Raw genomic sequence first — 23,061 nt, forward strand, 5'->3', positions numbered from 1 at the left:
TCTGTAAGAGTATGAGGGGGTGGAGATCTCAACATCACATTACAAGGCATCCCAGATAAGCTCAATAATGTTCATGTCTGGAGAGTTTGGTGGCCATCGGAAGTGTAGAAACTCAGAAGAGTGTTCCTGGAGGCATTCTGTAACAATTCTGGGCGTGTGGGGTGTTGCATTGTCCTGCTGGAATTGCCCAAGTCCCTCAGAATGCACAATGGACATGAATGGATGCAGCTGATCAGACAGGATGCTTACATATGTGTTACCTCTCAGAGTCACATCTAGACGTATCAGGGGTCCCATATCACTCCCACTGCACATGCCACACATCATTACAGATCCTCCACCAGCTTGAATAGTCCCCTGTTGACATGCAGGGTCCATGGATTTATACAGTTGTCTCCATACCTGTACCTGTCCACCTGCTCAATACAATTTGAAATGAGACTCATCTGACCAGGCAATATTTTTCCAGTCATCAATAGTACAATGTCGGTGTTGAGGGGCCCAGGAAAGGCATAATGCTTTGTGTCATGCAGTCATCAAGGATACGTGTGTGGGCCTTCAGCTCCAAAAGCCAATGTCGATGACATTTCGTTGAATGGTTCACATGCTGACACTTGCTGATGGCCCAGTATTGAAATCTGCAGCAATTTGCAGAAGGGTTGCACTTCTGTCATGCTGAATGATTCTCTTCAGTTGTCATTGGTCCTGTTCTTGTAGGATCTTTTTCTGGCAACAGTGATGTTGAAGATTTGATGTTTTATTGGATTCCTGATATTCACTGTACACTTGTGAAATGGTCATATCAAAAATCCCAACTTCATCACTACCTCGAAGATGCTATGTTCCATCGCTCATGCACCAACTATAACACTATGTTCAAACTCACTTAAATCTTGATAACCTGCCATTGTAGCAGCAGTAACTGATCTAACAACTGCACTAGAAAACTTGTTGTCTTATATCGGTGTTCCCAACCACAGCACTGTATTCTGAATGTTTACATATCTCTGTATTTGAATATGCATGCCTATACCAGTTTCTTTGGTACTTCAGTGTATAAAGATGTATGTGATACTAGTACACTGGGTGCCCAGTTCACTGCTCATCTAGCACTGCGCTACTCTCTGGATAGGATAAGGAGGCATTCAGATTATTTGTTTGTCATTGATGAAATACAGTGGAATAGGCCTTCTCAGTGATAGAAACTTAAAGTCGTAATCTGGATATTAAAATTGATGTTCACGTTACATGTACAAATAAAATTTCTTGTATACAGCTATAATCTTAAATATTAATGTCAGTATCATCCATATCCTAGAACTCTTTTATATTCTAACATTGTTTTTTTTGTCAACCGGTCATATAGTTTTATTTTGAATGTTTTAAATAACAACAAGAGAAACCTTATGAAAAATTTTGTGGACATTCACTTTATGGAAATTTCCTGTTAATGTTTGCCTGTGCTTTGGCATGTTAATTTGCACCTTAATCTGAGTATCATCTTTGTGAATTGTTTCCCTGATAACACATTCTTTAATGCTTCCTGACAAAGAGTACAAACTCACAGATATACAGATTCACAATTGTTAGTATCCTAAGCTTAGTAAAAACAGGGTGAGAGTACTCTTGTAGTCTATCCATTACCTGTACAAGGATGTCCTCACTAGCTACACATCCATTGAAACTTTGTGAAACACTGGTGGTGAGGACAATATACAACTAGTAATGTAGTCCACACAGAAAATTTGCAATTCAGATCCTTTACTTGCACTTAGACATTGGACAAACTACTGTTTTTTGAGTGCAGTAACCTAATACTGAAGAAATTATTCACAAAAGTTTGTGTGAGGCAAAGAAATAATTCACAGTCACAAATTAAAATTCTTAAATCACTGTCTTTTAGAACCAACATTCAAATAGTATGGGGATGATGTGTACAGGAATTACCATTTAAAAAAAAAAAAACACCCCCCCCCCCCCCCACACACACACACACAGTTTGATCTTAATGTTACCATCTGCATTAATTATTGTTGAAGTTTTACGCTGTAGATGAAACTATGAAACTAATTACAAGTTCACAGTCAGCCATTAAAAACAGTCCTGAATCAGGGATTAAACTCATGGGTACAAACTTTAGATATAACATAAAGTACATTTTCTTACTTGTAATGTACTCTACATTTTCTGCAGTACATTGTCCCACATTTAAGAGCATAGGTCTTGCTCCTTATAAACTCAATGAAGACTGACTTAAAATGGCTTACAACAACTTTCTTCTATAATTTTTCAACAATTAAAACTGCAGTTAGCTATTGGTATTTACTAGATTTTCATAAATTTCAATTAAAACTATACGTTTCTGAATTACTGAACACTGGAGGAATATTAATTTTGACAATGACAATAAGATAAAACAATATTTTCTGTTGAATTATGCTGGCTAGTTTGTCTAATAATGGGATTCCATTTCAGTAACAATGTTCCTACTAAGTGTCTTAATTATTCTAAAACTAAATGAGTGCAAACATTTCTATCATATTTTCATCATTGGTTGTATATAGTTATTTACATAGCTTTGTCATCTATGTTATCAAAAGTTTGGAAATCAGCTACATGTTTGCATTTGAACAATGATATTTTGTAATTAGCACAGTTTCTAGACACACTAGCTAGCTCATTATCTCCTGATAACAAAAGGTAATATGTAATAAATGTAAGTTGGATAAACCCTAAGTCAGTATTCAAAATTTTTAGGTGCTGTATACATGTCATATAAATGAACACCCACACACCCACCCAGCCACACACCCACCCAGCCACACACCCACACACACACACGCCTGTAAAGGATCCACCAGCTTTGTTACAGTCTACAGGACCAGCTTCTCATATTATACAGATAGTGTTTTTTTGTACTCAAAATATGTTACTGATTTGAGAAGAATGTCCCCATATGAGCAGGCCATACAATATGCAATTGAAGGAGTGTGAAATATGCCATGTTGGGACAATTATTACTGACCATATCTCATAGTTTCCAGGTGATATATCTTTACAGACTTGCCTGATATGCTCTTCCCAACTGAGTTTGGCATCAGTATGTATTCCTAGGAGTTTGGCATGTTTATTTTTTACACTCTTTAACAACACTAACATAAGATTTTGGGTTTTGTCTGAATTACAAACAAGTTTATTGGCTGCAAACTAATTTAACACAGGGTCAAGAGTTTCGTGGGTAAAATTATCAAGAGTTGGAATGCTGTGTTGCAAAGTAACTAAACATGTATCATCAGCATGGCAAATCACAGACTGTGATACACAGTGGGGCAGGTCATTGATAGCCACAACAAAAAAGAAGAGCCAAGAGCAGAGTCATGTGGAACACATCTACCAGTTTCTACTGAGGAGGAATGTCTGTTTCTAATTGAAACAAACTGTCTTCTGTTGTTCAGCTAGGAAGCAATTACTGATAATGTAGATTTGTAGAAGAGCTTCTGTGAAGTTTGGAAGGTAGGAGACAAGGCACTGGCAGAACTGAAGCTGTGAGGATGCGTCATGAGTCATGCTAGGATAGCTCAGATGGTAGTGCACTTGCCCGCGAAAGGCAAAGATCCCAAGTTCGAGTCTCGGTCCAGCACACAGTTTTAATCTGCCAGGAAGTTTCAATGTAGATTTGTGTACATCATAATATTCCAGTTTTATTGGTGATATGTTAAAAGGGATGCAGTCAAATACTTTACTTAAATCACATAATCCAAGTGATTACATCTTCTTATTTTTGAAAGCTATTAAAGTCTGATCAACAATTTTCAGAACAGCTGCAACAATATTTTTACCTGGCCAAAATCTATACTGATTGTTGCCAAGGAGGTCACGGTTTTCAAAATAATTACTTATTTATAAGTATATGAATTATTCAAATATTTTTGCTACTATTGCCACAACAGAAACTTGGTAGTAGTTCTGGGAGAGCTGTTTATCATCTTTTTGGAATACAGGGATAACTTGTGAGGAAATCTGGAGAAACTCTATGCTCTATACATTTATTACAAATAAACTTGATGTGTCATGGACTCAACAAGTAATTGGAAGCCCTTGCAGGAATATTGAGCCACACTGCCTCTACAGTTGTCTATAACTGCAAAAGTGTTACCGGTGCAGGATTTTGTGCATGAAGTGACCTCTTGATTATGTCCTATAAATGTTCAATGGGATTCATGTTGAGCAATATGGGTAGGCAAATCATTCACCTGAATTGTCCTGAATGGTTTTCAAACTAATCACGAACAATTTTGGCCCCATGGTAGGGTGAATTGTGATCCATAAAAATTCCATCATTGTTTGGGGACATGAAGTCCATGAACGGCTGCAAATGGTCTTCAAGTAGCCAAACATAATCATTTCCATCAATGATCAGTTCACTTGGACCAGATGATCCAGTCCATTCCATGTGAACACTGCTCACACCATTATGGAACCACCACCAGTTTGCACTGTGCCTAGTTGACGGTTTGGGTCCATGGCTTCCTAAGATCTGCATCACACTCAAAACCTACAAGTAGCTCTTACAGACTGAATTCTGGGACTCATCTGGCCAGGCCACGGGTTTCCAGTCATAAACGGTCCAAACAATATGGTCACAAGCCCAGAGAGGCACTGCAGGTAATGTTGTGCTGTTAGCAAATGCACTCGCATTGGTCGTCTGCTGCCGTAGCCCGTTAACACCATATTTCACTACACTGTCCTAATGGATATGTTCGTTGTACATCCCACATTGAATTCTGCTGTTATTTCACACGCTGTTGCTTGTCTGTTAGCACTGTCAATCCTACACAAACACCGCTGCTCTTGGTTGTCAAGTGGAGGCCATTGGCCACTGCGTTGTCCATGATGAGAAGCAATGTGTGAAATCTGGTATTCTTGGCACACTCTTGACAATGTGGTTCTTGGAATATTGAATTCCCTAATGATTTTCAAAATTGAATATCTGATTCCACATTCCAAGTCTGTTAATTCCCTTTGTGTGGCCATAACCATGTCAGAAACTTTTTCACATGAATCACGCAAGTACAAATGCAGCTCCACCAATGCATTGCCCTTTTATATCTCATGTATGTGACACTACCACCAACTGTATATATGCATATCGCTGTCCCATGACTTTCATTGCATCAGTGTGTACATTCCCTATGGTATGAGGATGTTTTCTCTAATTTCTCTCAATTCTTTTCTATACCAGTAATTTTTTGTATTTTTATATTTACTGAAGGAGCTAATTTATATTAATTAGGGATGCGAATACCATAAGCTTCCATATTTTAAAAAAATCACCAAAATTGCTTTCAGCTCTTCTTTTTATTTTTTTTAAAAAAAGGACCTCATGTACAGACTCCCAATTTGCGTTCAGTAAATAACATGAAGTGCTCACCTCTGACTTCTAACCAATGCCACACTAATTTCATTGAGATAGACTGGTTGCTTATGATAAAGTGTTAAAAGCAATGGAACACAACCTGAAAAAACTTCATCAGCCAGGTTAGCCATAGATTCCTCTCTGTGTAAATTAACAATAACATTGCCTAGACATGCACTATTATTAGGACACTTATTCATGAAATTTAAGTTTAAGGATCTTAAAATATTAAAAGAATGTTCTGAAGTCTTGTTGTTTTGAAGTTCCAATTTCAATATTAAAATATCCATAGATAACAACTTTTGTTTTAAACTTAATAAATCTCATAACCACTAACTGTTCAAAAAATACATTCATATCTCCATTTGGAGACCTATACAGGCTAATGATTATTATATTTTCTTCAGTTGATCTATGACAACTGAACTCAGCATTTATTTCTGAACAATATGGTGTAGTCATAATTTTGAAAATTTTTGACTGTGTTTGCCATAAATTCCAGCACCACATTTTTTTCTTTTGTCCCTATATATTATGTCAGCTACAACATATCCTTGAGAAACAAAACTATCAATTTGATTTTCTGTTAGCCAGTATTTCAGCACACATATTACATCTAAATACTTAATTCTACAAAAATAATCAAATTCTAATAGTTTATTTATTATACAACAGCACTGACTTGCAGCAATGTAAATATTTTATCACTGTTTTTTTTTCTCAAGTAAGTACTCATCTGCAGGTGGCATAGTCCTATAAAAATTACACACACTGTAATTGTCTAAGCTGGAACTGCTGGAATGTTTGCTTCTGCTAAAAAAAAAAAAAAAAACCACTACTGTTTCATCATATTGCAAGCTAAATTCTAGACACACATCACTTTTGTCTTTCAAAGGTATAACTTGCTTAACACCTCACTTCATGTTTAATTTCATATAAACTTTATCTGAGAATTGCAACTAACAAATAGCATTTCCCAGTCTGTTGATGTGGAAACCCTGTGCTGTATGAAATCATATCCCTAGTGTGCTTATATCAACGTTTGTTTCATTTTTAAATTCCTTCCATAAATTTTGCACAGTCTTACTCCTCTTTTCTACTTCTTTATTCACAGAGGACCAGTTATGTAGGTCATGATGATGGTGTACAGAGAAAATGATCAAATTCGTATTTCTGAATTTGTGAAACCTCTGTTTAAGGGAAATCATGAAATATTTTGCATTCCTCTTTGCTGCATTGTTTGCCCCAACAAGAAAGATGGAAATATCAAAACTGTTTAGACCTGAAATTTTTTCGTGACTGACTGCAGTTGCTGCCATAAATTTGGACCTGGTTTTATCATGCTGTTGATCTCATGTCTACATATACTTCGCAATTCAGAGCAATTACTCACCCTCGACTATCAGCATAACTTTTAATTTTATATTAACTTGTTACAGGAAGTTCTCTATTATTTGGTCTGTAATCACTACAGGTACCAGTGGTGTATTGTTTCACATTTCCAAGTCATTATTTTCATCAACAAGAGATGATGATACCTGAGGAAAATTTCTAATAGTAAGTAAATGAATACTGTTCACATTCATGTTATGTTGGTTATTTTTCCATAGTAAAGTGCTTTCCTATCTTATGTTGTTTTGCACCATCTTCAATCTTGCCAAGTGGTGACAGACTGTTCACAGCTTTGTGCAGTCCATATTAGAAATTATTTGAAAGTGACTGGGATTCACTAAATTTTTATGTACTACACTGTCTTTAACAGTTTTCACTTTGTGCCTGTTGTTTTTATACGACACTTTTGTCCACCATTCTCACTTGTTTGAACTATTTTGCAGAAAATTTGCTGAGTCTTGCTTTGATAGCAACAAAATTTTTTCTTCCTGGAGTTTTGAGATACCCATTTTTCATTCACCAATAACACATTACATACTTGAAAACATTCTTTCAGCTTCATAATTTCATCTTTACACTTTGTACACATATGCTTTTTCACTGCCCAATACACAATTTTTTGCAATGGCACATTGTGAACATTTACTGTGGCCACCATCTGTAACATTGTAAAGTATGTTACATATTTGCCAAAGTTAACCTGATTGGAATTCTTTTCACTGGAATAATTTCAAAGATAAACTCTATGCACAGTTTCTGCAGACTCCAAACCATTAAAACATTGCATTGTTGTCACAGTTTTCTGCCTATATGCCCTTGTACAAGTGACAGCAATGTGTATTGTGGCAGATAATGGGCACTTGAGCATTGTATTATGTTATTAAGGTGACTGTGATTTCCATTTTTGTTGTTGCTGCTATTATGTTATTACAATGTAAAATATGAAATAAAATTCATGATATTTATTTGTTCATGTTAGGTTATTATTTAAAAATCTTTATACCCCAAATTGAGAGTCCTTATGATGCATAGTCCTTGAGTAGTGCCTCAGTTTAAATCTTGCACTATAGCAATGGTGACTGATGTAAATATTAGCTGAATGGCATTGAGAAACAACTGAAATTGCTAAAATTGAACAGAACTCCAGGACCTGATAATTCATACCAGATTCTATACAGAATTTGTGGCTGATTTTGCTCCTCATTTAACCATATTATATCATAGGTTTCTATAACACACACAAAAAAAACTATGTCTAGTAGTTAAGAAGGGTAGCACAAGTGATGCAAGACAAATACCATCTCTTTAATATCCACCCATTGTGAAGTCTTGAAACATATTCTGAACTCAAATGCAATGAGGTATTTCGATCAGAATCACTCCCTTCATTCCAACCATTATGGATTCCAAACACATAGGTTATGGGAAACCCGACTTGCGCTTTTCTCACGTAACATCCTGAAAGCCATGGAGTGAGGTAAATAGGTAGGAGCATTATTTCTTGACTTCTGAAAAGGATTTGACTCAGTAAAATACCAATGCTTATTAATGTATGATCATATGGCTTATCAATTGAAACTGGTGTTGAGTTTGGTATCAAGAGGACGTTGGGAAACGTAGTGGCTCATGACGGTAAGACCAGGGGCACAGGGGCTGTTGGTGTACAAGGATGTCACATTCAACTTCGTCACTGTGTATGTGATATCATTGTACATCAACATCCCCCTTGCCCAAGGCCTTGTGGCCATGGAACACTACCTTTCCTAACATCCTCCTGTTATCAGACTCACCATTTCTTTCAAATCCTCATGCCAACCACATCCTGACTCAAAATAATTTCACTTTTGAATGCCAGATCTACCAACAAACCTATGATACTTCCATGGGTGCTAACATGGCACCATTCTATGCTAACTTATTTATGGGCCATATGAAATTATCGTTCTTGTCCAGCTAACACCTCAAACCTCTGTCTGGTTCAGATTCATTGATGACATTTTCATGGTCTGAACTCAAAAAAATGAGGACAACCTTTGCTCTTTCCTCTGTAACCTCATCACCTATCCTCAAATCTGTTTCAACTGGTCCTTCTCAACTCACTGAGCCACCATCCTGGATGTTGATCTCCACCTCTCAGATGGCTCCGTAAATACATCTGTCCATATCAAGAACATCAACCACCAACAGTACCAAAACTCTGACAGCTGTCACCCATTCCATGTCAAAAAGTCTTTACTTATAACCTTGTCATGCATGCATGCCACATCTGCAGTGAAAAGCAGGATATGTTGAAATATACCAATAATCTTACCAGAGCCTTTACTGATGGACAGTATCCTATCCAGCTCATCTATAAACAAGTCTCCCACGCAATATGCTCCTCTGACAACAGTAAACCTGTTAACCAACCACTAATCAGCACTCTTCTGATCACCTGGGGCTTGAAAAGATCAATCGCATCCCCCATCAGGGCTTCAACTACTTTCTGGCATGTCCTGGGATGAGGGATATCCACCCAAAATCCTACTCACTTGCCCACCCATCCTACCTACAGAATATTCTTATCCATTCCTTTTCCAGTTACTCCCAATCATGCACGTTATGGGTCATTCCCTTGTGATTGACCGAGGTGCAAGACCTGCCCATACACCCATTCACCACCTTCCACAACTGTCCAGTCACAAGCATTTCCTACCAAATAACAGGCAGGGCCACGTGTGAAAGCAGCCATGGTATATATCAGCTATGGTGCAATCACTGTAAAGCATTCTATATGGGCATGACTAGTAACCAACTGTCTTCTTGCATGAATGGCCACCACCAAACTGCGGCAATCACAAACCTGACCTTCCAGTTGCAAAACATGCTGCATGCCACAAGTGACATCAACAGCTGATTCACTCACTATGTGGGCCATTTTGATGCTCCCTTCAAGCACAGATTTCTCTGAACCTTGCAGATGGGAATTGTCTTTCCAATACATCCTGTGCTCTCGCAATGCCCTGAGCATAAATTTCCACTATCCTGTTCCCACTGCCTCACCTTGCCTTTTCCCTTCTCTATTCTGTCCACACCACTCCTTCTCTATTCAGATAACGCCCTGCCTTCTCCTGCCACTCTTACCCCCCCCCCTCCCACCATGCAGACATTCTCCATCTCCTTCCCCCCTCTCTCTTCTGTCTCTCCTCCCTTTCCCCCCTCTTCATCTGCAACTTTCTATCCTCCCCCCCCCCTCAATTTTCCCCCTCTCCCTCTTCCTACACATGTTCTTTTTGACATGTTGTATAGCCATGAAGTCATCTGTCCAAAGACCTTTCCCACTGTCACATTCTTGTATCCTTTCCTACCCTCTCCACACCTTCCATTTCAGCAGATGAGTGTCAGTAATTAGTCTTGCTGTAGCCATAAGAGTCAACATTTGTGCAGCTGTCTGGTTGAACTTGTGAATGTGTGTACTATAACTATGAAAAGAGCTGGTGTGCTTGAAAGCTAGTGTGAATGCTGTTTTCTGTTATGTGTTACTGTGTTCCGCCCATTAATTAAAACAACAACCACATTTTCTTCACAGGAAATGATGAAAGTTGTGGCTGAAGGCAACCAGGTAGATGCAGTATTTATTTATTTTCAAAAAGCATTTGACTCAGTACCACACCACTATGTGTTAATGAAACTGTGCCATGTGGACATCAAACAAAATATGTGGCTGAGTTGAGGATTTCTTGTTAGGGAGGACACAGCATGTTATCTTTGACAGAGATTTCTCAGTAGATATAGATGTAACTTCATGCATTCTCCAGTGAAGAGTGTTGGACCATTTCTGTTCATGCTGTATATTAGTGACTCAGCTGACAATACTAATAGTAATCTCAAAGTCTTTACAGATGATGTAGTTACCTAAAATAAAGTACTATCTGAAAAAAAGTGTATGAATGTGCAGTCAAGTCTTGATAATATTTCAAAGTGGTACAATAATTGGCAATTTGCTTTAAATGTTAAAAGATTTAAAATTTTGCACTTCACAAAACAAAAAGATTTAATATCCGATGACTGGGTATCAATGAGTCACAACTGGAAATGATTAAGTTGTACAAATGTGTGAGTGTAATAATTGTCAGGGATATGAAATGGAACAGTCACATAGGTTCAGATATAGGTAGAGCAGATGGCAGACTTCATATTATTACTAGTATATAGTGGAAAAAATCAGCACATGGAGACTGATTTATGTTAACGATCTGTGATACAGCCCATTATTCCTCAAGAACCAAAACTAGAGATGGGAGTGATTTTGGATGCTTGAGTCTGGAGAATTCAACATTGTAACTCACCACAAGGTGGTCCACTGGATTCAGGTTGGAATTCTGGGCACACAAGTCCATTCCAGGAATGTTATTGTCCACAAACCATTGCCTCACAGGTGTTGCTTTATGATAGGATGTACTATCATGTTGATAGAAATAATCATTGACCCCGAGCTGTTCCTCTACTGTAATTCAGTAGACAGTGCTGTAAAATGTGTTTACATTCTTCAAGATGTAGTGTTTACTTAAGTGCAATAAAAGTACCACACCCTAATCATGATAACACCTCTTTTCCATAACACCTCCCCCCTGATACTTCACTGTCAGCACTACACATGACGGCACATAATGTTCTCCAGGAATTTTCCAAATCAAAACCCTTCCATTGGACTGTCACAGGGTACAGCATGATTTTTTTACTCCAAATCACTTGTTTCCAGTCATCCACTATTCAGAGGCATTGCACTTTACACCACCTCAAATGTTGCTTAGCACTGACTACAGAAACATGTGGCTTATGAGGAGTTGCTCACCCATTGTACCCCATTCTTTGTAATTTCCTATGCACTGTCATTGTGCTAGCTGGATTGCTGTTATCATTGTCGAACTCAGGAGTGATTCCTTCCACTGATTTCATGTGACTGTTTTCACCCACCCTCCACAGTGCTTCACAGTCCCTGTCCATCAATACGTAAGATCTGCCTGGTCTTGAGTAGGTGTGGTCATTCCTTTACATTACATTTCATCAGCACTCAAATAGGGCAGTTTTAGAAGAGCTGAAATGTCTCTTATAAATTTATTACTCAGATGGAATCCAGTGACTAGACAAGGTTCGAAGACACTGAGCTGTCCTGACGAACCCATTCTTGCTGTTGATGCATCACTACTGACAACACAATACTTTCTGCCTGCTTTCTACCTACTTTTGTACCAGTGGATCCTCTTCTCATGGCATCTAGTGGTCAATTCCACATTATATAGATGTGTCAAGATATTTTTGATAAGGTACTGTAGTTCCTTTCCCAGGGGAAGAACAAGGATGGATTGGAGAAGGTTAGAAAGGAAATACAGGCTAATCATGACCCATATTGAGAGGATCCCACAAAGGTAGCTTCCTCTAATTGCAGGGTCTGAGTGACCAGCCTTTCTTTATTAACCTTCCCCAAACTGTCCCTCTCTTATTCCCAAGGAAGGAAACTAGGGCCGTGTATGTAATTTTACATGTGTCTATCAGCATTACTGACATTTGTTTTGAAGGTAAATACTGACCAGTAATTCTGTCTCACAGTTTTACAGTTTTCTCAAGAGAAATTTCCTTTTGATACATACAAATGGTACTCTAACACTTTGCCTAAAACTTTTGACTATTGGTACCACAAATGTTTGACCCTATACCATGCTATACCAAGCTGAGTAAATAATGTAAATGTTCATAAGTCAAACAATGGAAAATCCAGGGTGGAATGTAACAATATTATGAAAAGGATAGCTGCTACTCAGCAAGTAGTAGAGATGGACACAACAAAAAGACTGTCAGAAAATGAGCTTTAGGCCAACAAGGCAGTTGTCGAAAATAGACAACACACACACACACACACACACACACACACACACACACACACACACACACACACACACACACATGAAAATTGCAACTCACACAAACATGATCACAGTCTCTGCCAGCTGAAGCCAGACTGCGAGCAGCAGTGCAGGATGGGAGAGGCAACCGGGTGTGGGTAAGGAGGAGGATGGAGCGTGGAGAGGGAAGGATAGCAGGATAGGCCAGGGGGGAAGGGGGCAGTAAGATGAGGCGGCGAGAAGGTAAGGCAGCTAGGTGCAGTTGGGAGGTTAGACAGAGTGTGGAGGAGAGGGAATAGAGGAGAAGGACAGAAGTAAGAAGACTGGATGTGATGGTGGAATAGAGGGCTGCGAAATGCTGGAATGGGAATAGGGAAGGGGCTAGATGGGTAAGGACAATGGCTAATGGAGGTCAAGGCCAGGAGGTTTACAGGAACATAGAATACACTGCACGGAGAGTTCCCACCATTGCAATTCAGAAAAACTGATGTTGTTGGGAAGGATCCAGATGGCACAGGCTGTGAAGCAGTCATTGAAAAGAAGAACCTCATGTTGAGCAGCATGCTCACCAACAGAGTGGTCCAGTTGTTTCTTGGCCACAGTTCATCAGTGGCCATTCATAGGGACAGATAGCTTATTGGTTGTCATGCCCACGTAGAATGCAGCACAGTGGTTGCAGTTTAGCTTGTAGATCACATGACTGGTTTCACAGGTAGCCCTGGCTTTGGTAGGATAGGTGATGTTTGTGACCAGACTGGACCTGCATCCTCAGTTATTTGCTGAATGTATTCTAATCTCTGTTTTCCTCTACAGCTTTTGCACTCTTCAGCTCCATCTAGTCCCATGGAAGCCATTCCCTGATGTCTTAACAGATGTCCTATCATCATGTCCCTTCTCCTTGCCAGTGTTTCCCGCATTCTGTGCAGAACCTCCTCATTCCTTACCTTATCAGCCCACCTAATTTTCAACATTTGTCTGTAGAACCACATCTCAAATGCTTCGATTCTCTTCTGTTCTGGTTTTCCAGAGTCCACGTTTCACTGCCATACAAATGGTTCAAATGGCTCTGAGCACTATGGGACTCAACTTCTGGGGTCATCAGTCCGCTAGAACTTAGAACTACTTAAACCTAACTAACCTAAGGACATCACACACATCCATGCCTGAGGCAGGATTCGAACCTGCAACCGTAGCAGTCTCGCGGTTCCAGACTGTAGCGCCTAGAACCGCTCCGGCTGGCCACTGCCATACAATGCTGTGCTCCAAATGTACATTCTCAGACATTTATTCCTGAAATCAAGGGCCATGTTGATACTAGTAGACTTTTCCCAACCAGGAATGCCCTTGTTGCCAGGGCTAGTCTGCTTTCGATGTCCTCCTTGCTCCATCTCTCATTGATTATTTTGCTGCCTACATACAATTCTTCGTCTTAATCTACTTCATGAACATCAATCCTGATGTGACATTTCTTGCTGCTCACATTTCTGCTACTTCTCAGTACTTTCATCTTTCTCCAATTTACTCTCAATCCACGTTCTGTACTCATTGGACTGTTCATTCCATTCAGCAGATCATGTAATTCTTCACTTTCACTCAGCATAGCAATGTCATCAGTGAATTGTATCATTGCTATCCTTTCTCCTTTAATTTATTTCCACTCATGAACCTTCCTTTTATTGCCATCATTGCTTCTTCAGAGTACAGATTGAGCAGTAGAGGCAAAAGACTACATCACTGTCTTACACCATTTGTAATCTGAGCACTTCATTCTTGGTCATCCACTCTTATTATTCCCTCTTGGCTCTTTTACATATTGTATATTACCTATCTCTCCCTATAGCTTACCCCTATTTTCTCAGAATTTCAAACATCTTGCTCCATTTTACATCATCAAATGCCTTTTCCAGGTCAACAAATCCTGTGAATTTTCTTTAGTCTTGCTTCATGATGAAGAGAAAAGTGGACCCCCAAGATTTGTGACCGATGATCTTGTCGCTAAAGTTGATGAAACAATTCCTGAAAACCGTCCCTTCACAACCATCACTCAAAAGCTAGGCTACCACAAATTTTGTGCGCAATGGATGCCCAAAATGCTTACAGAGCACCATAAAGAACAGTGAATGGGGGCAACTTTGTCATTTCTGCAGACCTACCACAAACATGGTGATTCATTACTGGATCAAATCATAACTGGTGATGAGACTTGGGTGAAACACATTAATTGCAAGAAAAACTTATAGTCCACGAAGTGGAGGCACACAAAGTCCCCCCAAAAACCAAGAAAATGTTTGCAAACCTTGTCATCAAGGAAGTTGGTGACGACAGTCTTTTGGGATAGGCAAGGTATGCTTCTCATTAATTTTCTCAAATGTGGAGCAACCATACATTCTCCCCAGTACTGTCAAACTTTACACAGCCTTAGAAGAGCAGTTCAAAATAAACACCAAGGAAAGCTGAAATCCAAAATTTTGTTTTTACACTACAATGCCCGACCTCACATGGCAAACCACACTAAAGAACTCCTTAATTCATTCAAATGGGAAATTTTTCTTCATCCGCCCTACAGCCCCGATCTTACAGCAAGCAACTCCCACTTGTTTCCCAAGATGAAGAACTTGGTTGCAATGCAGCGCTTTGATGACGACGCAGAACTCCAGGTGGGTGTGACTCACTGTCTGAAGTCTCAGGCAGCAGAATTTTACGACAAAGGTCTTTCAAAGCTTGTCCACTGCTATGATAAGCACCTCAATGTGTTTGGTGACTATGTGGAAAAGTAGTATGTCAGTTGCTCTTTCAGATGTATATAATAAAATGTATTCCTTGTATTTAGTTTTTTTTAAAGCCAAAATGTTCCCTACTTTCTGAATAGCCCTCATACATGTATGTCATTCCATGCTGGTTCAAATGTATTCCAAATTTGATTACTGTGTTTGGTAAGTGGCAAATTGTTAGTCTCTTAGGAACCCATGACCAGATATTTTTGGTGGGTAAGATATCTAGAGAACACACTGGTCAGCACAAACAGTCAAACACCCTCTGTATTCTGGTAGATCAGAACAGCATGCCCAGCATGTTGGCTTTCATTATCTTGTTGAAAGATAGCGTCAGGAAGATCTAGAAAATGTGGCACAACCACGTGCATTAACTCATGAAAAATATAATGGGTGCTTTGCAAGTTATTTGGTATGTGAACCATAGGTGACTGTGATGGGTTACCAGTGGCTTCTCACACCACCAAACCATGTGCTGAACCTATATGCAGATGAATGTAATTTGGCAACATTCATTCTCCTCAGAGCCTCCACACACAGATGTTTCCACCTTGATGCTGTATGCAGAATGTGGAATCATATGGAAAAAGTGATATTGTGCCAGTCCTGTGTCTAATGTTGTTGTTAGGTATACCACTTTCAACACTTCTCTCTCTGTCGCCATGCCAAGAGAGTCTTAAAAATGGTTGTCCTGTTGATAGTGGCGGTCCAGTTCCTGTTGCATTGTCTATGTAAACACCTGTATTGTGACAAAGAAGCCTGTTTCCTAATTTAAGCTAAGTAATATGGCTGTATGATTCTGTGTAGCCAAGTTAACAATACGTCTGTTTCTTTGAGTGCTTGTACATGGGGTCACTGATGTCCTGTGAGCCACTGAATATAGCACTCCTGAACTCATAAGTTCTGTACTTGTGTGACAGTCATGTGATCCTGACCAATGTGAGCAGATTGTTCTCAATACATCCCAACGTCAATGTTTTCTATTGGCCACAGTTGCGATGCCAGCCCAGTTAATGTTGAAATCTCTCAAAATTGATCTCAGTGAGGATATTAATTATTCTCACTTTTACTGCTCCATGTCAAATGTGTTCATTGCTGATTTACTGTTTGTCATCCATACTTTGTGGCTTACAGTGATTTTGCAAGTTAAAGAAAGTTTGTTATGTACACTTGTAATAATTACTGCACTTGTATTACTTCATACATCAGTATTCAGTAGAATTTACTAAATATTATGTTACAGAACTAGTTTTTGCACTCATGAGGCAACATGTATGACACTCACAATGTCCTGTCATTGCCTGTGTTGAGACCTATGTCACCACTCCTGTTTGCAACATCATATGGCACCTGGCTTTTGACTATTCAATTCTGTGGCTGTTACTTGTTTCTATGCATTTTCTTCAATAGATTTTCATCTGTACTGTCCAGAACCTTCTTTGCACTTTGTACTTGTAATCTAATTTTACCATCTCTTCATAACTGCTATTTTGGTTTGATTTCTTATGCCATTCTTATAATTTATGTGAACTTCACTTTTACATTTTGAACTGATCTCTACCAGTCAATTGGATTCCTCAAAATGTTGTCCAACTTGAGCTTTCCACTGAAGCCACAACAAAGATTGGCCTCTATGCCACCGTATGGAGCAATCATTTCTCATTCACATAAAATTAAGAATTTTTGTTACCTCTCAAATGAAGCATCATTGTTGCATATGGCCCCACATTTCTTCATTTAATTATTTCTCATAATAACAAGAGGTAATGTATTTAGGTTAATTTATACACCTGTCCTTCCTGGTTTCAACAAAACAATAAACATTAAGCCATCAAACTGTCTTACTTATGTGCCTTAAGACACTCTCTCAAAGTAATATTCAGAAAACTCAGTTTCCAACAGTATAATACATTTATGCTAATCTTCTTGATTTAGAAGTCCTTCCAAAATTTTGAACTTTCTAACTACTTGAACTCTCAAGTTTCCTTGGCATGATTGATTGTGTGGTTCTGGATGTTCTGCCAAGTTGTTTCTATTTTCTGTACAATACTTCACTGACTGACCCAGCTGTCTTTTACAGATGCTGTGAGTATACATAACAGTGAAACTTGCAGCACCTGAAGAAGATAGCTGGGTTGGTCATTGAAATATTGTGAAAAAAATGGAAACAACAAATCGACAGATCACCTAAAATCACACTATTAATTTCTGATTATTACTTAAACTTCATATACAAGTTATTTGAAAAAAAAATCAGGTATTAATTAAACCCAAAATTGTCTAAAAGCACTCCATCTTCAGGCCACAAGTGGCCCATCGGAACCATCTGAACGCTATGTCATCCTCAGCTAATGATGCAGGCAGGAGGGGTGTGTAGTCAGCACACCACTCTCCCAGTCATTACAATGGTTTTCTGTGACCGGAGCCACTACTATTCGGTCGAGTAGCTCCTCAATTGGTATCACGAGTCTGAGTGCACCCAGAAAACGGCAACAGCGCTTGGCAGCCCGGATGGTCACCCATCTAAGTGTCAGCCACACCCGGCAGCGCTTAACTTCGGTGATCTGATGGGAACCGGTGTATCCACTGTGGCAAGGCCATTGCCCAAAAATGTCTAAAGCTTGATGTTAATTAGACTCAATACAATGTAGACATAAAATACAACAGGTATTGATTAGATCCAAGAAAAACTATCAAGATGGGTGTTAATGAAACCTACAAGCTATTGACGGTCTGCTTTTACTATAAACACAAAAGCACTGACAAAACCTAGGTATTAATTACATCTAATAAAAAATAGAAACGGTTGAAAGCAAGGGGAAACTACAGCCGTAATTTTTCCCGAGGGCATGCAGCTTTACTGTATGGTTAATGAAGATGGTTTCCTCTTGAGTAAAATATTCCGGAGGTAAAATAGTCCCCCATTCGGATCTCCGGGCGGGGACTACTCAGGAGGACGTTGTTATCAGGAGAAAGAAAACTGGCATTCTACGGATCAGAGCGTGGAATGTCAGATCCCTTAATCGGGCAGGTAGGTTAGAAAATTTAAAAAGGGAAATGGATAGGTTAAAGTTAGATATAGTGGGAATTAGTGAAGTTCGGTGGCAGGAGGAACAAGACTTTTGGTCAGGCGAATACAGGGTTATAAATACAAAGTCAAATAGGGGTAATGCAGGAGTAGGTTTAATAATGAATAAAAAAATAGGAATGCAGGTAAGCTACTACAAACAGCATGGTGAACGCATTATTGTGGCCAAGATAGACATGAAGCCCACTCCTACTACAGTCGTACAAGTTTATATGCCACCTAGCTCACCAGGTGATGAAGAAATTGAAGAAATGTATGATGAAATAAAAGAAATTATTCAGATAGTGAAGGGAGACGAAAATTTAATAGTCATGGGTGACTGGAATTAGGTAGTAGGAAAAGGGAGAGAAGGAAATGTAGTAGGTGAATATGGATTGGGGGTAAGAAGTGAAAGAGGAAGCCACCTGGTAGAATTTTGCACAGAGCACAACTTAATCATAGCTAACACTTGGTTCAAGAATCATAAAAGAAGGTTGTATACCTGGAAGAAGCCTGGAGATACTGACAGGTTTCAGATAGATTACATAATGGTAAGACAGAGATTTAGGAACCAGATTTTAAATTGTAAGACATTTCCAGGGGCAGATGTGGACTCTGACCACAATCTATTGGTTACGAACTGTAGATTAAAACTGAAGAAACTGCAAAAAGGTGGGAATTTAAGGAGATGGGACCTGGATAAACTGAAAGAACCAGAGGTTGTAGAGAGTTTCAGGGAGAGCATAAGGGAACAATTGACAGGAATGGGGGAAAGAAATACAGTAGAAGAAGAATGGGTAGCTCTGAGGGATGAAGTAGTGAAGGCAGCAGAGGATCAAGTAGGTAAAAAGACGAGGGCTAATAGAAATCCTTGGGTAACAGAAGAAATATTGAATTTAATTGATGAAAGGAGAAAATATAAAAATGCAGTAAATGAAGCAGGCAAAAGGGAATACAAACGTCTCAAAAATGAGATCGACAGAAAGTGCAAAATGGCTAAGCAGGGATGGCTAGAGGACAAATGTAAGGATGTAGAGGCTTATCTCACTAGGGGTAAGATAGATACTGTCTACAGGAAAATTAAAGAGACCTTTGGAGAGAAGAGAACCACTTGTATGAATATCAAGGGGTCAGATGAAAAACCCAGTTCTAAGCAAAGGAGGGAAAGCAGAAAGGTGGAAGGAGTATATAGAGGGACTATACAAGGGCAATGTTCTTGAGGACAATATAATGGAAATGGAAGAGGATGTAGATGAAGATGAAATGGGAGATACGATACTGCGTGAAGAGTTTGACAGAGCACTGAAAGACCTGAGTCGAAACAAGGCCCCGGGAGTAGACAACATTCCAGTAGAACTACTGACAGCCTTGAGAGAGCCAGTCCTGACAAAACTCTTCCATCTGGTGAGCAAGATGTATGAGACAGGTGAAATAACCTCAGACTTCAAGAATAATATAATAATTCCAATCCCAAAGAAAGCAGGTGTTGACAGATGTGAAAATTATCGAACTATCAGTTTAATAAGTCATGGCTGCAAAATACTAAAGCGAATTCTTTACAGATGAATGGAAAAACTAGTAGAAGCCGACCTCAGCGAAGATCAGTTTGGATTCCGTAGAAATATTGGAACACGTGAGGCAACACTGACCCTATGACTTATCTTAGAAGCTAGATTAAGGAAAGGCATATCTACATTTCTAGCATTTATAGACTTAGAGAAAGCTTTTGACAATGTTGACTGGAATACTCTCTTTCAAATTCTGAAGGTGGCAGGGGTAAAATACAGGGAGCGAAAGGCTATTTACAATTTGTATAGAAACCAGATGGCAGTTATAAGAGTCAAGGGACATGAAAGGGAAGCAGTGGTTGGGAAGGGAGTGAAGCAGGGTTGTAGCATCTCCCCGATGATATTCAATCTGTATATTGAGCAAGCAGTAAAGGCAACAAAAGAAAAATTCGGAGTAGGTATTAAAATCCATGGAGAAGAAATAAAAACTTTGAGGTTCGCCGATGACATTGTAATTCTGTCAGAGATAGCAAAGGACTTGGAAGAGCAGTTGAACGGAATGGACAGTGTCTTAAAGGGAGGATATAAGATGAACATCAACAAAAGCAAAACGAGGATAATGGAATGTAGTCAAATTAACTCGGGCGATGCTGAGGGAATTAGATTAGGAAATGAGACACTTAAAGTAGTAAAGTAGTTTTGCTATTTGGGGAGCAAAATAACTGATGATAGTCGAAGTAGAGAGGATATAAAATGTGAACACTTACTGATTTTACATAAAACAAAAACCTCTAAGTGTTTTTAGTTAGATTAGTTGACAAAATTTACTTTCAAGGTAACTGTACTCTTCTATTTCTATCATTGCTCTTCTTGCATTCACTTTTGTTTTGTTTATCTTTTGCTTGTCTGCTAGATTTTGACTTCCCTTGACTGTGATGAAGCTTTCTTTGTTTATGCAGCAATTTTCTAACATAACTATTAAACCTTACCCTTTCTGTCTCAACTTCTTCCTCTTCTATTCCAGATGTTGCAAAGTTTAGCTCTTTAACCAAACCACCTTTTTTGTCTTCTCTTCCTTCTGTTAAGACCCATTAGATTTTCTTGATTGCTGTTACTCTCCTCTCGGTTGTTCATATGTCATTTTCAGAGATAGATTCTACAGTGAAAGAAAAGAGCTTGCTGTTCAGATAACCAAGATGAAATAAAACTGCAATCTCCTTGGGAAGCCGTGTATACCACATACATGTTCACTTAAGCAGTGAACTCACAGAGCTGTTTTCCTTTATACTCATCGGCAGCTCTTGGTTTAGTGACTAACATTGCTGCCTCTGGATTATTGTGTCCCGGGTTTGATTCCCGGCTGGGTTGGGGATTTTCTCTGCCTGGGGACTGGGTGTTTGTGTTGTCCTCATCATTTTATCATCACCATCATCGTCATCATCATTTCTGAGAGTGGCTAGATTGGATTGTGTAAAACATGGGACTTCGTGCAAGTGCTGATGACTGCGCAATTGAGTGCCCCACAAACCAAACTTCATCATATCATCATCATCATCATCATCCTTTATGCTTATTGGGATCAGCCACTAACATCATTGTTAACTCTTTACTTTGTGGCATCCTTTCCTTCATAACAACTAATTTAGCACGTTTCTGTTCTTGATAATATTCTCTAAGACTCTTTATCTGCCGGCCGAAGTGGCCGTGCGGTTAAAGGCGCTGCAGTCTGGAACCGTAAGACTGCTATGGTCACAGGTTCGAATCCTGCCTCGGGCATGGATGTTTGTGATGTCCTTAGGTTAGTTAGGTTTAACTAGTTCTAAGTTCTAGGGGACTAATGACCTCAGCAGTTGAGTCCCATAGTGCTCAGAGCCATTTTGAACTCTTTATCCCCATATTGTTATTGAAGTCTTGTTATACGCCAATATATCCTACCTTTTATAAATGATATTAATCTTATCTTCCTCATTTTAACTAATGACCTATGTCCCATTTTGCTGTTTAATATTGGTACTTCATTTGCTGCATTCCCAGCAATGCTATACTCTTCCCATAATCATCATTAGAATTCTCATCTGATTCTATCTCATCTGACTCATTTCGAGTGTCATAATCACTGTCTATCTCATTCTGTTCTTGCCAGTTTCCTGTACTATTATGGCATAGTATTCATGTTCCTTTTCTACCACTTGCTCTGGAGAGTCATTTTCTAACTTTGTTTATTTCAGTTACTAATGAACTGATCTTCCCCCATGAACCATGGACCTTGCCGGTGGTGGGGAGGCTTGCGTGCCTCAGCGATACAGATGGCCGTACCGTAGGTGCAACCACAACGGAGGGGTATCTGTTGAGAGGCCAGACAAACATGTGGTTCCTGAAGAGGGGCAGCAGCCTTTTCAGTAGTTGCAGGGGCAACAGTCTGGATGATTGACTGATCTGGCCTTGTAACATTAACCAAAACGGCCTTGCTGTGCTGGTACTGCGAACGGCTGAAAGCAAGGGGAAACTACAGCCGTAATTTTTCCCGAGGACATGCAGCTTTACTGTATGATTAAATGATGATGGCGTCCTCTTGGGTAAAATATTCCGGAGGTAAAATAGTCCCCCATTCGGATCTCCGGGCGGGGACTACTCAAGAGGACGTCGTTATCAGGAGAAAGAAAACTGGCATTCTACGGATCAGAGCGTGGAATGTCAGATCCCTTAATCGGGCAGGTAGGTTAGAAAATTTAAAAAGGGAAATGGATAGGTTAAAGTTAGATATAGTGGGAATTAGTGAAGTTCGGTGGCAGGAGGAACAAGACTTTTGGTCAGGCGAATACAGGGTTATAAATACAAAGTCAAATAGGGGTAATGCAGGAGTAGGTTTAATAATGAATAAAAAAATAGGAATGCAGGTAAGCTACTACAAACAGCATGGTGAACGCATTATTGTGGCCAAGATAGACATGAAGCCCACTCCTACTACAGTCGTACAAGTTTATATGCCACCTAGCTCACCAGGTGATGAAGAAATTGAAGAAAT

General features: G+C 39.3%; 1 protein-coding gene and 1 pseudogene across 1 annotated transcript in view; one reads left to right on the plus strand and one right to left on the minus strand.

Moving 5' to 3' along the window:
- LOC126237152 (uncharacterized) overlaps positions 1-23,061 on the plus strand; it is a 235,017-nt gene that overhangs the window by 165,442 nt on the left and 46,514 nt on the right. The window lies entirely within an intron of this gene.
- LOC126237841 (5S ribosomal RNA) lies at positions 17,949-18,066 on the minus strand (annotated as a pseudogene).

The sequence above is a fragment of the Schistocerca nitens genome, chromosome 2, assembly GCF_023898315.1.
Source record: "Schistocerca nitens isolate TAMUIC-IGC-003100 chromosome 2, iqSchNite1.1, whole genome shotgun sequence".
NCBI classification, from domain to species: Eukaryota; Metazoa; Arthropoda; class Insecta; order Orthoptera; family Acrididae; genus Schistocerca; species Schistocerca nitens.